The 15,223-nt window shown below is 37.5% G+C and overlaps 1 protein-coding gene across 3 annotated transcripts in view; it reads left to right on the top strand.

Moving 5' to 3' along the window:
• Nucleotides 1-15,223, top strand: part of RASGEF1B (RasGEF domain family member 1B) — a 533,671-nt gene that overhangs the window by 229,017 nt on the left and 289,431 nt on the right. The gene's annotated exons all lie outside the window — the stretch shown is intronic.

The following is a 15,223-nucleotide window of genomic DNA, read 5'->3' as shown; positions in this document are numbered from 1 at the left end:
TAAGGCTATCTTAAACACAGAATTTTATTTGCAAGGAAATTACACTGACTTATTAGTTTATAGTAAAGAGGGTTTATTATAAGGATTCTTGTGGAAATCAAGGAAAAACTGAGCAACCAGGCTTCAGGAAAGATGAGACTCAGGTAGCTCGGAGGACCTCAGCAGCTCAAATTCAAGGAATTTTATTCTAGTATGCTGCCATTCTTATGAGCTAGTTTTCAATTCCTTGAGGCTTTATGCCCCTTCAAATTTTTGAGAACAAGACTCTAAGTGACTCAACTGTAGATTGATTTCTCTTTGGTCTTGTGTCCAAGCCTGGTCTATCTAGCAGTGGCCCAGGACCCAGGTAAAGATTATTGCACCTGACTACCCAACATTCATCCCACCCCAGATCATGGTAATTCTGGTCCACTTGTCTGTGGTTCACTTAGGAATGGATATGTTACCCAATTCTGGTCAATGAGACCTAAGGAGACTCTTCTGGAGGGCTTCTGAGAATGGCTCATGAAAACTCAGAAGGAGACACAATGTCTTCTGTGTACTGTTGTGTCTGTTTTTTTTGCCTGGAACTAAGGCAGCCATTTTGCTACTGGCCTGAGGATGAGGGCAACACAAGAAGGACAGAGCAGGGAGGAAATTCCTGAGTCTTTGATGATATCTTTGAGTCAGTGAATCAACCTAGAATGTGCCCTACCTCCAGACTTCCTGTAATTAGAGAGTTAAAAAATTCTTTCTTTGTGTAAGCCATTTGAGAAATGTGTAATGTATTCTGTATCTTAGGGTGCATAATGCATCCTAGGATAATAATAAAGCATAATAATAGTAATAAAATAATAATAATAATAATAATAATAATAATATCAACAAACATCAACTGGGTCAGCAGGCAGAAGCTGGTAGAGCTGCTCCTATGGGTGAAATATGTTTTTAAAGAAAGCATCAGAGGAAAGAAAATGAGGGCTACCATCTCTACATAGGTAAATCAGAGATATACTGCTCATCCTCTTCTTGTTAAACTTCTGCCTAATCACTTGATTTCTGTTTTGAGTGTGCTGGATGCATGCTCCCTCTCTCTTTAAAGAAAATGAAAGATTCTACATCTTTTGACTTAGAAATGTAGTGACTCTAGTCACAATCTAAGAAGGGCCTCGATAAGCAAAGAGCTGGCTACCTATTAATTGCTAGAAGGAAGTATTTCAAAAATAGAGTCATCACGATAGGTGAGACATCTTCTAATATTAACTCTATTATAATTAACTTTATTCAGGAAAATATATTATCTAGTTACCCAGGATACACCTTGTAAGCAGTTCGTTTTGGAATGTGTAGAAGGAAGTTTCATTTCTCAAAGGTAAATATTGTTATGCTACACACACACACACACACACACACGCACGCACGCACGCACGCACACACACACACAACCCTACATACAGAGGGTGCCAAAAAAATATACACACATTTTAATAAAGGAAAAAAACTATTAAAATTATGCTCAACCACTTTGAGCACATCTTGTGATTGCAGAAGTCAAATGTGACTGTATTTATCGGTTGTTATTGGTATATATTGAGTATTACAGTTTTAATATAGTTTTTTCCTTAAAATGTGTATACATTTTTTTGGTACCCTCTGTATGTGTGTACATATATATTATATATATACATATATATGTATATATCTCTATCTATCTATCTATCTATCTATCTATCTATCTATCTATCCATCCATCCATCCATCCATCCATCCATCCATCCATCCATCCATCCATCCATCCATCTATCCATCCACACATATAAATGGTCAAGCTAGCTAGGCATTTCATAATATCTATTTTTATAATTGTCCAAGCTTATAATGTTGCCATGTTTGTGTCATTGAACTCTGGATGTCACAGTTGTTGATTCATCTGTGAGTTAGACTGGAAGAATCTTGGATTTCTCCATGGTAAGAAGGACACTCCGTGGGAAGGACAGTATTCCTTTCAGGCCACCCAAGTGAATATCTTAGACTAACCTGACTGGCTGTTAAAGGATATGGTCAGATCTGGCATCACAGGTGTGTATTTATGCAATTACACAGTGCCCTGCCTTCGGGAGGATCTTGTGCTTGGTTTAAAATTCTGCTGTCGCCATCTTGAAATTTCTAATAATTTTGATCCAGGGACTCCACAGTTTCATCTTGCATGGGTTCCTGCATATGATTCTGCACTCATCTGGATCTGGTACCACCAAATAGTTATATTTTTGGTCCTGATCAGAGAACAGAATTTTGAACACACCCCTTAGTTCTTCTCAAAAGCTCATAGAACAGTGTTTGTGGAGACTGGCTGAAGGGTGTGTGGCTTTTCTACTTCTTTAAACATGCTAAAATCAATTTCTGGATTAAGCCACTGATCTCAGTGACTGGATTCATCATTTGCTACTCATTCTCTTGGCCCCCATTACTTTATTGAATTGGTCTTTGGTAGTGAGCCCCCATATTAAAGGATGTCTAAAATGTCCATATGGCACTCATCATTGTATTTACCAGAGGCATTGTTGAGAATGTTGTTTATAATGTTATGCACTATCCTTACTATGAGGATAAATAAAATATATCTCTCTTTTGTTCTTAGCACCAAGAATGCTTTTCCTGACCAGTTTAACTGGTTTGCCTTTTGGATATAGAATCACACGGTTGTGTTTCCCTATTTGTCTTGGTTGCAAGAAATCTTAGAAGTGACTAAGAATTAAATGCACAAACCTCATAATTTTCATTTTGTGTAGTAACTTTTCTTTGCTTTCATTGTATCTTCCATACCTCAGTTTACCTCTGCCTTCATTTTCTCACACATTTATTTATTTTTTAAATAGCAATCTATTGTTGTAACGTGTTCAATATTGTAAATTGCCTTAAATTCTTTTGGAATATGGTGAATAATAACTATTAACAAAAATTATTTCTTATATATACTGTGTTTCCAACTGGGACCATATAAGGGAAACATTTTTAAGGAGTAGCAAGATTTGAGGGATAAAGAACAATGACTATTTTTTACTATATAGAGATACAAAGGAGTCATTTTAGAATGGTGTCAATGAAAAGAATGATAAGGAAAATGGTAATAATACAATATGGCTTTGAAATAGAAAGACTCTTACCCTGAAAATCAATTGTATTTGAGTATTTACTTCATGGTGACTCTTGAAAGATCCTTTATTCTCTGTGTTTCATTCTTATCTCTGAATGGTGGATATTACATACTATACGTTTCCAAATATTTAGGAGAGGGATTCATCTTACCAGAGTTAAAAGAAAACAGAATTGCCTTTAATATAGGTGTTTTATAAGCAGAAATAATTTATCATTGTGGAATTTTAGTAAAGCTACTTTTATATCAGTGCTCTTTCTTCTAGGTATTTATTTATTTTTTTGTAAAGAGTAGAAAATTGCTAACATGCTGAATATGAAACAAGTTTAGGAAGAAATACTTGAAATTGTAATACATTGCTATGTTTTCTCATTTCACAACTTGCAGTCTCATGTTTTTCTCATGACATTTTTGATCTAATAATTCATTCAGTATTCTTTCACAAATGTTTACTAAGGATCTATCATACTCATATACCAGGCATTGTTCTAGGTGATAGAAATATATCAATGAACAAAAAGCGCCCTGTCTCCATGGTGCTCACATTCTAGTGATTTCCCTCAAATTGTTTTCATGTATTTCTTGACTTTCTGCCCCTTTTCCAAAATGCTTTATTTTATTTTCTTATTGTCATGTTAAAATCAACTTTGCCTGAGGTACAATATCTACCAATGTTCTGGGTTTTTCTCTTTCTTTTTTTACTGATCAAATAGCTGGAAATTTCACTTGATTTGCTCGTGAACTACATATTTTGCTGATTATGGAAGTTATATGATGTACTTGATTTGGGCTAATTTACATAATTTTCTGATTAAGCTATATATTAGCCTTTTGACCTTTGCACCTCTTCAAAGGTAGTGAATAATTAGCCTGCACAATTTGATAGAAAGAATTCACATCTGCTAATTTTTTGTTCTTTTGCCTCAATTAGCAGGCATTTCTTATATAGATTTTCTTCCAGCTAAATATGAATGTTACTTTCATTCTGTTACAGACTATACCACGGAACATTGTCCATATTTTAAAAAATACTATGCCATTTCTTGTTCAAAGCAAGTAGAAAAAAAATCAAGGAATTTGTCAATGGAGGACAGCAATTTCTTAGACCCATAGCTTCCTTATATTACCAATTTAGAATGAACAAAAAGGGTGATGCTATTTGCAAAAACAGGCGACTTTGTACTTAGCCCTCAAATGAACATGTAGTACAATACCTAGTTAGCAGAGGGTTTGAAATTTCTTTTCTGGAAGGAATGCCATTTAATTCTTCAAGTCAGTTCTCTGACTAGATGAAGAAAACCCACCTTGAAATAACTTTGTCCTGAGGATAATTATTCTGGAGAAAAGGAATAACATGACCTTTTTTGTATTGTTTGACAAAGGCGAAGGAGACTGTAAACTGTAACCCTATACTTTTTGAGGCTCACTGTTATCAGAAGCTCTCCAGGAGATTATGGTGGATTACATTGGCTCTGGGATGTTACTCTCCCTTCCCTAGCCCAAGGGAAACTTGTCATGAAGAAAAGGGAAGTCTCAACGGGCAATGCGATTTCAGCATTAGGATACAGGTCTGGGTGAAGGGCTGATATTAGCCACAAAGTTCACTCTAGGTACCCATGTTGGCATTGCTTTAGGTACACAGGTTGCTTTAGGTATACTGCAGCTAAAGAACAAAGACCTTGGAAGTCAAGGGGTTAAGCTTGAGAGACCAGAATCTCCTTCTCTTAGTAAACCAGCTTGGGTTGTGCAAGGATGTGAGCCCCACTGGAGCCATACACAACAGGCCTTTTGGGCTGTGAGATTTTTAGTGTGACTTTGTGTGTCAGCCATGAAAGCAACATCCATTGAAAAATGGAAATCACTGGTGGGCTGAGCAGAGTTTCCAATATTCTCAATTCGAGGCTTTTGGAATAAGGATTTTTTAGTAAACTTCCAAGGCTCTGAAACAAATCGGGGGAGGGGGATTCTTTCTGCTAATCTGTCATACTGGAGTGGGTGGTGGTGGCTAGAGGTGGTTATTTTTACATTTGAAAACAAAAGAAATGAAATGGGATAATCTAATTACATATATAATATTAGGCCATGTCAAGATGTTTGCAAGTGGATTGCCTGTGACTGCCTTTCTAAAGCGACGAAGCTGGCTGTGGACACTGTACCACGGAGCGTGTCAGCCAAGCAGCACGTGCTGATCACATGGTGAAATAACTAGTTGGGCCTTTCCTGTAGGTAATGTCAGTAGTATCATTTCCAGTGAAATGGTTCCCACGTCGCTGTATCCATGAATCTTCAAGTGGGCCTCCTTACTATTGGAGAAGAAGACTGTTCTATCATTTAACAATGCCTCATGAGCCAGAGAAGATGGAGTGAATTTTGTCTCTTTTCTAGAACTACCTCAAACCACTTCAGTCTATGACACTTTTCTATTCTTCTTGGTACATAGAAATACTTTTCTTAGGTGCTAGAAGGAACTTTATTTGATTCTCTCACCAAGCATAGTCTCCTCATAGGGCTAGAGTATGGAGCTTTCGTTTTTTTCCTCTTCCCAACACTGCAGTAGACATTATCTCTTTTTCTGTGTTAAGACTGGTTGGAATGCCCGCAAGACCCAGCAAAGCTCCCCAAAGGCACATTGCACAATAGTAGTTCAGCAGAGTGTGAGGATTGGTTTCTCACAGATCTCAAATATGTCATAGATCACATTTCTCTTTGTCATTTCAGGAATGGTATTTTAAACCCTCAACATGTAATGGCCATGTAAAGCTATGGCAGGAGTAACAGGTCTCATATTGCCTAGCACAATGTCTAGCACGTAACAGACACACAGTAAATACCCTTTGAAAAATAAATCAATAACTGTTTATGAAGAAAATACCATCTTTTTGGAAGGAGGCACAAATGAGCAATATTGACAAGTCACTGTCACATTTGCTAACTTACATAAAATCCCAAAGAATCACTATTTAAAAGAATCCTGACTAGTGATACTTAGGAAGAGTGTGTGGCCTTTTTACAGACTATCTTCTATCTGATTGGTGAACATAAGCAGGGTGAGCCATCACAGAAACTAATCACTAATTTTGTTGCTCAGGAATAAGGATTGTACACCTTCAAATTTTTGTCAACTTTCAAGGCTCTTGAACAAGTCATGGGAAGCAGAAACCTGAAATGTATATTGTACTTTCTGCAGGCCCAAGGTGCAAGATTATTTCAGTAGTCCCCCCAAAACACTAAATCACCCTGTACAAATTGCTCATATAACCACTTTTATGACATATAACAGGGTAGAAAGAGGATTTCTCAAGATACCAATTAATTATGAGCACAGTAACTTTGGTTTCAAAGTAGTAATGTCAAGCCAGAGATAACAGATACACAAACATATTTGATGTCTTCAAAACAGATGCAGACTCTATGAGTACTGCATTATACCTTCTCTGTATAAAACAGTCATGGCTAAACTACTACTTAAATTGGAAGCTTCACCATGAATAAAAGATGCCCAACTCAGGCAGTGATTCCAGACCATCAGTTGGTGGATCAGCTGCATTAGAGGGAGCTCGGGAACTTGCCGAAAGACTGATTTGGGGGCCACACTCTTGACATTATGACTTAGTAGATCTTGGGGAGGCTCAATTATGTGTGTGCAATAAGGATTTTTTATTTCTAGTGATAGAATGAATTCAATGATTAGAGAAACTTTTCCTGATGTACATCTAAAAATGCCCAGTAAGGTATTTTACACACACACACACACACACACACACACACACACACACACACTTTGTATGTAGCTAAGTTGGAGGCAGATTAATGGGATTCTTTGTGTTCTGGTGTGATAAGGAAGTTTGACTCTATAGAATGAAACAGTTACCAAACCTGGCATTGACCTGACATAGCACGTGGTCTTCAGCCTGGGTGTTAGTAGGGCACGTGAGCCCTGAAGGAGAAAACAAAGCTTAGAGCCCCAGGCAGACTGGGAAGTCAGATCAGAGTTTGCCCACAAACCCAGGACTCCCAGGGATAGTCTACTCAGTGGGTGTGCCAGAATGTTGTCTGCCCCAGGATAATGGGGATATGTACCTGCTTTAGTTTTGGCTCTGATTGAACAAAGAAATAAGGAAATTTCCTCCTCTGAGAATACCCGAAGACAAGGTCACACTCATGCAGAATTGTGGCTTGAATTCACACTGTCTTGTAGGTGCCAGAACACTCCGAGCTATATATTTAATGTGAGATGGCCCTGGTTGGTGTGGACTCCAGGTGCAAAGCAGAAGCCAGACAAATCCTCCCTGAACGTATACACTTTAAACAGGGCCTCAGAAAATCCCACAAGTTATGTACCAAGTAAATGTACTTATAATTTTAAAAATCCCTATAGACATGAGGAAATAAGCTACTCTAAAATAGAAATAGCAGTAATGACCGCAGAAATAGATATGCAGAAACTATAGATATTGAAATTATCAGATAGCAAATACAAAGTGTGATAAAAAACTATGGGGAATGTTTAAATAAAAAAATTATTATAGTAAAAGATACATTGCCATTAATCCTCTCAAAATAGCTCCCCTCGCTTTCAACACACTTATCCCATTGTTCTTGCCACTTTCTGAAGCAGTTCTGGAACTCCTTTTTCATGAGTGTCTTTAGTTGCACTGTGGTGGCTGCCTCGATATCCTGAATCATTTTGACTTTGAGGAAGAGCCAGAAGTTGCACGGTGCCAGACTTGGTGAATAAGGTGGATAATTTTTTTTTTAAGACCAATATTTATTTTTATTTTTATGGGGAATATTGGGGAACAGTGTGTTTTTCCAGGACCCATCAGTCATTGTCCTTCAATCTAGTTGTGAAGGACGCAGCTCAGCTCCAAGTCCAGTCACCATTTTCAATCTTAGTTGCAAGGGGCACAGCCCACCATCCCATGCGGTAATTGAACCTGCAACCTTATTGTTAAGAGCTCACGTTCTAACCAACTTAACCATCCTGTTGCCCCTGTGATGTTTTTATTGGACAGAAATTGCTGTACCAGAAGCAATGTGTGACACAGTGTTGTCATGATGGAGGATGATTTACAGCACACTTTAAAACACACCTTCACTCAACTATAGCTCACACCCGATTGACTGCACTGAATAAGTTGAAACCTGTCACACACTGTTACTAAGGTTCGACACGCCACTTCCCGTATTGAAGATCCCTGCCTTTCTGTTGGATGGCACTCAGCAGCAGCATTCACCATAGTTTTTGATCACACTTCATATAATATATAATAATAAAAAGTTGAAGGTATTCATTTTGCAATCAAGAATAAGAAGATACCTACTATCATTCCTTTATATACTCCACTAGGGCTGAAATGAATCAATGAACTGTGGTTTATGCTTGTATTTTTCTGACTAAACAACAGAAATATATGTCTGCATTAGTTTGCTAGGGCTGTCATAACAAAGGCACAGACTGGGTGGCTTAAACAACAGAAATGATTTTCTCAGAATTCTAAAGACCTGGAGTCAGGAATCAAGGTGTTGGCAGGGTTAGTTTCTTCGGAGGCCTCTCTCCTTGGCTGGTATACAGCCATCTTCTTGTATCTTTACATGTCATCCCCCTGTGCAGCTCTGTGTCCAGATGTCCTCGTCTCATAAGGATATCACTCATCTGGGATTAGGCCCTATTCTAATGGTCTCGTTTTAACATAATTATCTCTTTAAAGACCCTGTCTCCAAATGTAGGCACATTTTGAGGTACTGGAGGATTCGGATGTCAGCATATGAATTTGGGGTAGGAGCATAATTCAGCCCATCGCAATGTGCAAGGGTGGTAAGTGCAATAGGGAAAAATAAGTGAGAAAGGTGGAAATACCTAGAGGCTGCAGTTTTAAATTGGGTTGTCAGGGAAAGCCTTGCTGAGAAAGTGACACAAGCAACGACCTCCAGGAGGTGAGGAAGCAGGCCGCACATATGTCAGTAGGTGTCTGGTGTGTTCCAGAAAAAGCAACAAAATACCATTTTGTAATATCTGTACCCAGGGTGTTAGCAATAACTAACAGGTCTGAGGATACCAGTTTTTGGCGAGGTTGTGGAGAAATGGGAATTTTTATATACGCTGGTGGGACAGATATAGATTGATGTAAACATTTTGGAAAATATGTACACATCTCCAAATAAGATAAAAAACGCCTATGTTCTATGATTTAGCAATGGCATTTGTAGGTATGCTCACAAAGAAACTTGTACCTGAATATCAGAAGAGGAACATAAGAATATTCATGGTAACATTCATAGCAGCAAAAAGTTGGAAACAGCACAATGCTCATCAACAGAAGAATTAATAAATTTCACGTATTAATAAATGAAATACTGTGTAACAGTGGAAGTGGATGAAATATAGCTCTGTGTCAACGTGCATGACTATCCAAAAGTAATGTTAAGCATATATATAGCAAGCTTCTGCGTAAGTAAAGTTCATAAACAATCAAAACTAAATTATTTATTTTAGGGATATGCTCGTGCGCGCGCGCACACACACACACACACACATCTATCTGTGGTAAAGTCACAGAAAAGCCAAAGGATGATTAACAAGCCTTCAAGCAAGGAAATCATTAATAAATATTGACGTTGGAGTTGACCTCTGGTGGAGAGGGAAGGAGATTGGGTTGGGAAAGAGTACACAGAGGAACATAAAGGTGTTTTTGTTTTATATGTTAAACTGGTTTATTATTACATAGGCATTTAGATATTCAAATGCAAAAACCTTGACATGTGAAAGTTAGTACAGATAAAGTATATAAATCACAAATTAACAATAGAAGATGGATTAATAACAGATTATTTTCCCCCATATGTCATCTTATCTGGTAATCAGGATTGCATATTCCTGCTTAAATCAGTGCTAGAAAATAATGTTTTCTTTAAATACAGCCTTAAGTCTTTCATAGTGGGTTTTTGGTTTTTTTTTCCATTTAAGCAGACATTTTCTGTGAGAGTTGGGATAATTCTACATAATCCTTTATGACAACATTAACACTATATTTATTAATGTGTTTTTTTCTTTTCACACATAAAAAAAACACACTAATTTTCTATTTCTTAAAATGGTGAAGCAGATTTAGCACTAGGTAGAGTCAGGACTACAATCTAATTCAAAACAGGCAATGCTTTACTTAAAGCACTGAACAAGCATGATTAACCCTTATTTAAACATTCACTTCCTTTCTCTCGACTGACAGGACCACAGGGCTGTTTAGCTTGTCTGACTAGGTACTCCTTTGGATGACCCAAATAAACTACCAAGGGAGAGAATGTAAAATAAATTAAATGAATATTCCCCCGCATTGGAATATTGAATTTGTATGATTAAATTTGAAATCATTTTCCTTCGTAGCACGTCTTTAATCATATTGCTACATAAGCTTTAGAGTGTATTTGTCAGCATGTCCACTAGTTGCCTGATTTGAACCTTAAACAGCCCTAAGAAGTAGGTAAATAATTGGAACTAAGGAGGAAACAAATGCTCTTAATGCCATTAAGTTCTCTTGTTAATAAATGGAAGGATCAGAATTTGAGTCCAGATCTTTTGACTTCTAATCTTGCACCTTTTCTCTTATAACATGTTGCCTTTTGTTAGTCCCCCAGTTTTCAGTTTGTGAAATATATCAGTTAGGAAGGGTTTTTGTTAGAAATAAAACAATAACTGTGGCTTACATAAAGAGTGGTTTATTCTTCTCATAAGTACAGGGCAGAGGTAGGCACTGCTGATATTGGTTTAAACGTTCAAAACTACTCTCACTAATGTCTCTGTTCTCTCATAATCACAAGATAGTTGTGACAGTTTCAGATGCTATGTCTATATTCAAGACCAAAAAAAGACAAACATCGGAATGGTGGTGCCAACAGATTTCCATTTATGTCCTTTTTGCCCAGAGTTGTCACATAATACATTTGTCTCATTGAAAGAGGTGTTAGGGGATTATTTTTTTGTTTTGTTTTGTTTTCAATCTCTGTATGTATCTACCCTGTTTCCCCAAAAATAAGACCTAGCCGGACAATCAGCTCTAATGCGTCTTTTGGAGCAAAAATTAATAGACGGCCCAGTGTTATATTACATTATATTATTGTATTGTATTGTATTGTATTGTATTGTATTGTATTGTATTGTATTGTATTGTATTGTATTGTATTGTATTGTATTGTATTGCATTGCATTGCATTGCATTGCATTGCATTGCATTGTATTGTATTATATTATTATTATACCGGGTCTTATAGTAAAATAAGACTGGGTCTTGTATTAATTTTTGCTCCAAAAGACGCATTAGAGCTGATTGTCTGGTTAGGTCTTATTTTCGGGGAAACAAGGTAGAAGCAGGCAAAGGAGAATGGGGTTGAGATTGAGTTGGGTTTTGCATAGTTTTGCCACAAGAAATTGGAGGCATAGCTCAGATGCTGATGTTGAGTACTTTGATTAATCAATATCTGCACAGCCATTTAGTTTTTAAGTTTAGGAAATTCTTTGAAAGCCCTTCTTTATGGGTTGCTCCACAGTGGACCATACGTAATTACTCTGTCTATTAATGAAAAAGCAGATTACTGGGAAAGTTAACACAACCATTAGCAGTGGTCATGTGGCTTCCTAATCAATCTCTTGTAATTGTAGCAGCTGGTCTTGCCCTTGGGCACTCACAACTTTGCCTTTTGCTTCCACATAGCTCCAGACAACTGAGACTCAAGAGATAAAACCAGGGTCCAGATGCTAAGGGCTGTTGTTTTGTTCTTGTTCTTGTTTAATTCAGGAAAACACAACTATAAAGAGTCATCATTACTCTCTTTATACACATTTATCTAAACCCATGGCATATGCTCTAAAATAGGGGCTGGCAAACTTTCTGTAAAGAGCCAGATAGTACATATTTTAAGCTTTGTCGGCATTGCCTTTCTGTTGCAACTAATCAACTCAACTCCACCATTATCGAGAAAGAACAGCCATAGACAATATGTAAGTGAATGGGTGTGGCTTGTTGCTCCAATAAAACTTTATTTACAAAAAAAGAGGTGGAGGGCTGGATTTGAACCTGGGCCTAAGTTTGTGTACTCTTACTCTGAGAGGAGCTCTCGAATAATGATAATAATACCAAATAATAGCCAAGCTTACACAGTAGTAATTATGTGCGTGACCTTGTTCTAAGTCCTTTTTAAATATTATTCCATTTCATTCTCATAATAATCCTATGAGGGAGATACTTTTATTAGCTCATTTCACATATGAGAAAACAGGCATAGAATTTATTTTATCTTGCCCAAGATCCCCAGCTAGTAATGAATCTTCAAAGTCAAAGTCAGAGAGTTTGGCTTTACTGTGTACATACTTCAATGATGAGTTTTGTACTGGCGTAGAATTCACCGCGGTCATTCGCAGAAGGTGAAGGAATTCACAGGACTCAGAAAAGTAGGAAAGCACAGAAAGTTTTACTAAAGGTTGGGCGGAGAGACTACCCATGGTGGTGTCTAAAGAAGACCGCTACCACGGGTAGTAAGGACCGAAACACTGGCAGGGGGGTTTGCCGAGGGCAGAGTCTCTAGTGGACAGCTGTAGCGGGTTGCTATTTAGCTGGCGTTTTATATTTTTCGATGCATGATGAAGGGGGCTAGTCATTTTGCAGTTGTTTACCGTTACTGCTGGCCCCTTTTGAGAACTGTTATCGCAGTTGGCTTCCTCTGAAAATTGTCCTGGTGTTTGTCAGCCTGCAACTGTAGTGCTAGCCAGGAGACACTGAGCAAAATTAATCTTTAAACCTATTCTTTTTAGCTCCCAGACTCATTCTTATTAACTCTTTCTGACTTCATCAGTTAATCTTTAGGCTTATCCTGTTAGCTCCCAGACTTGTTTTCATTAACTTTTTCTGACTCATTAATTTTTGTAAATGTCTTTTGAGGAAAATTAGATAATAAGGCAAAAGAGTGTTTTTCCATAATCCAACTGTCCACCCTTTGATCCATCCATCCACCCATTCAGCCAATTAACAAATATTTATTTATTACCTCTCGTGTGGTAGGCACCATTCTAGGAAGTGATGACACAGCAGCAAGCAAGACTTATAAGATCCCTGTTCTCATAAAGTGAAGCCGGACACATAATCAAGTAAGCCAGGAAATGAAGAAGATGGGCCAGAAAGTGGAGAAGAAAAGCCTGGATGAGGTGACAGTGACTGGTCTGAACAGTGAAAGGCTCCCTGAGGAGATACTGAGACACAAATAATGAAACCAGCCACATGAAGATTTTGGACAAAAGAAATTCCTGGCAGAGAAAAACTAGTACAATATGCTGAGGTGGGAATGAGCGGCTTTCTGCACAGAAGGGTGCAGAAAGGGCCTTACAAATAAGTGGTGTGAGGGGAGGTTGGAGAGTTAGGGGGCAGAGCACATAGATAGGGCCTTTTAGGCAAGATGAAAAATTTAAGTCTTATTCTAGGTTTTGTTTTGTTTTTCTTTACCTGGCTTTTTTTTTTTTTTTTTTTTTTTTTTAGTTTTAGGTACACAAGACAAAGTAATACTTAGATGTTTATCATTTATATCCCTCACACTGTGTGAGCCCCCCTCCCCCATCCACTATCCCTCTGACATTGCACAGAGCCATTACATTTCCATTGTCTCTATTCCTAATGCTGTACTCTGCTTCTTATAAGTATATACATACATATATATACACATATATATGTATATATATATATATATATATGTAAATTATAGTTGGCATTCATTATTGTTCAGCTTCAGGTATACAGTGCAGTGATCAGGCATCTACATCATCCCTGAGGTGGTCTCCCAAATGGGACAAGTGTCCATCGGATACCCTACAAAATCTTTACAACATTATTGATTACATTCCCCAAATTAATTTTCAAAACCCCATGGCCATCTTGTGGTTACCGACTGTTTTCTAATCCCCTCACCTTCCCCCCTGTCCCCACCCCCCCGCCCATCTAGCAACCCTCAGTTTTTCTTCTATGTCTCCAAAACTGTTTCTGATTAGTTCATTCACTTATTCTTTTCTTTAGATTCCACATATAAGTGAGATCATATGGTATTTGTCTTTCTCTGTCTGACTTATTTCACTTAACATAATGTTCTCTAGGTCCATCCATGTTGTTGCAAATGGTAAGATTTCTTTCTTCTTTATGGCTGCATAATACTCCAGTGTATAAATGTACCACAGTTTCTTAATCTAGTCATCTACCGATGGGCATGTCAGTTGTTTCCATGTCTTGGCTATTGTGTATAATGCTGCAATAAACATAGGAGTGCATACATTTTTTTGAATTAGAATTTTGGATTTCTCCAGATAGATACCTAGGAGTGGAATTGCTGGATCATAAAGTAGTTCCATTTTCAGATTTTTGAGGTACCTCTATACTGTTTTCCATAGTGGCTGCACCAGTCTGCAATCCCAACAACAGTGCACAAGCGTTCCCTTTTCTCCACATCCGCGCCAGCACTTGTTGTTTGTTGATTTATTGATGATAGCCATTTTAACTGGGGTGAGATGGTATCTCATTGTGGTACTTATTTGCATTTCTCTGATGGTTAGTGAGGTTGAGCATTTCTTCATATGTCTGTTTGCCATCTGTATGTCCTTTTTAGAAAAATGTCTCTTCATGTCCTCTGCCCATTTTTTAATTGGGTTGTTTTTTTTGGAGTTGAGTTGAGTGAATTTTTTATAAATTTGTGATATGAAGCCCTTATCAGATATATCATTGGCAAATATCTTTTCCCATTCAGTAGGATCCCTTTTTGTTTTATTGATGGTTTCCTTTGCTGTGAAAAAACTTTTAGTTTGATGTAATCCCACATGTTTATTTTTTGTCTTACTTCCCTCGTGCGAGGGGATATATCAGTAAAAATCTTACTCCAGGTAATGTCTGTGAAGTTTCTTCCTATATTTTCTTCTAGGAATTTTATGGTTTCAGATCTTACATTTAAGTCTTTAAGCCATTTTGAATTTATTTTTGTATATGGTATAAGTAGGTGGTCCAGCTTCATTATTTTGCATGTGTCTGTCCAGGTTTCCCAGCACCATTTATTGAATAGACTGTC

The sequence above is a fragment of the Rhinolophus sinicus genome, chromosome 1 (genome assembly GCF_057876585.1).
Source record: "Rhinolophus sinicus isolate RSI-liver-muscle chromosome 1, RSI-T2T, whole genome shotgun sequence".
NCBI lineage: Eukaryota > Metazoa > Chordata > Mammalia > Chiroptera > Rhinolophidae > Rhinolophus > Rhinolophus sinicus.
This window is presented reverse-complemented; position numbering and strand designations above follow the sequence as displayed.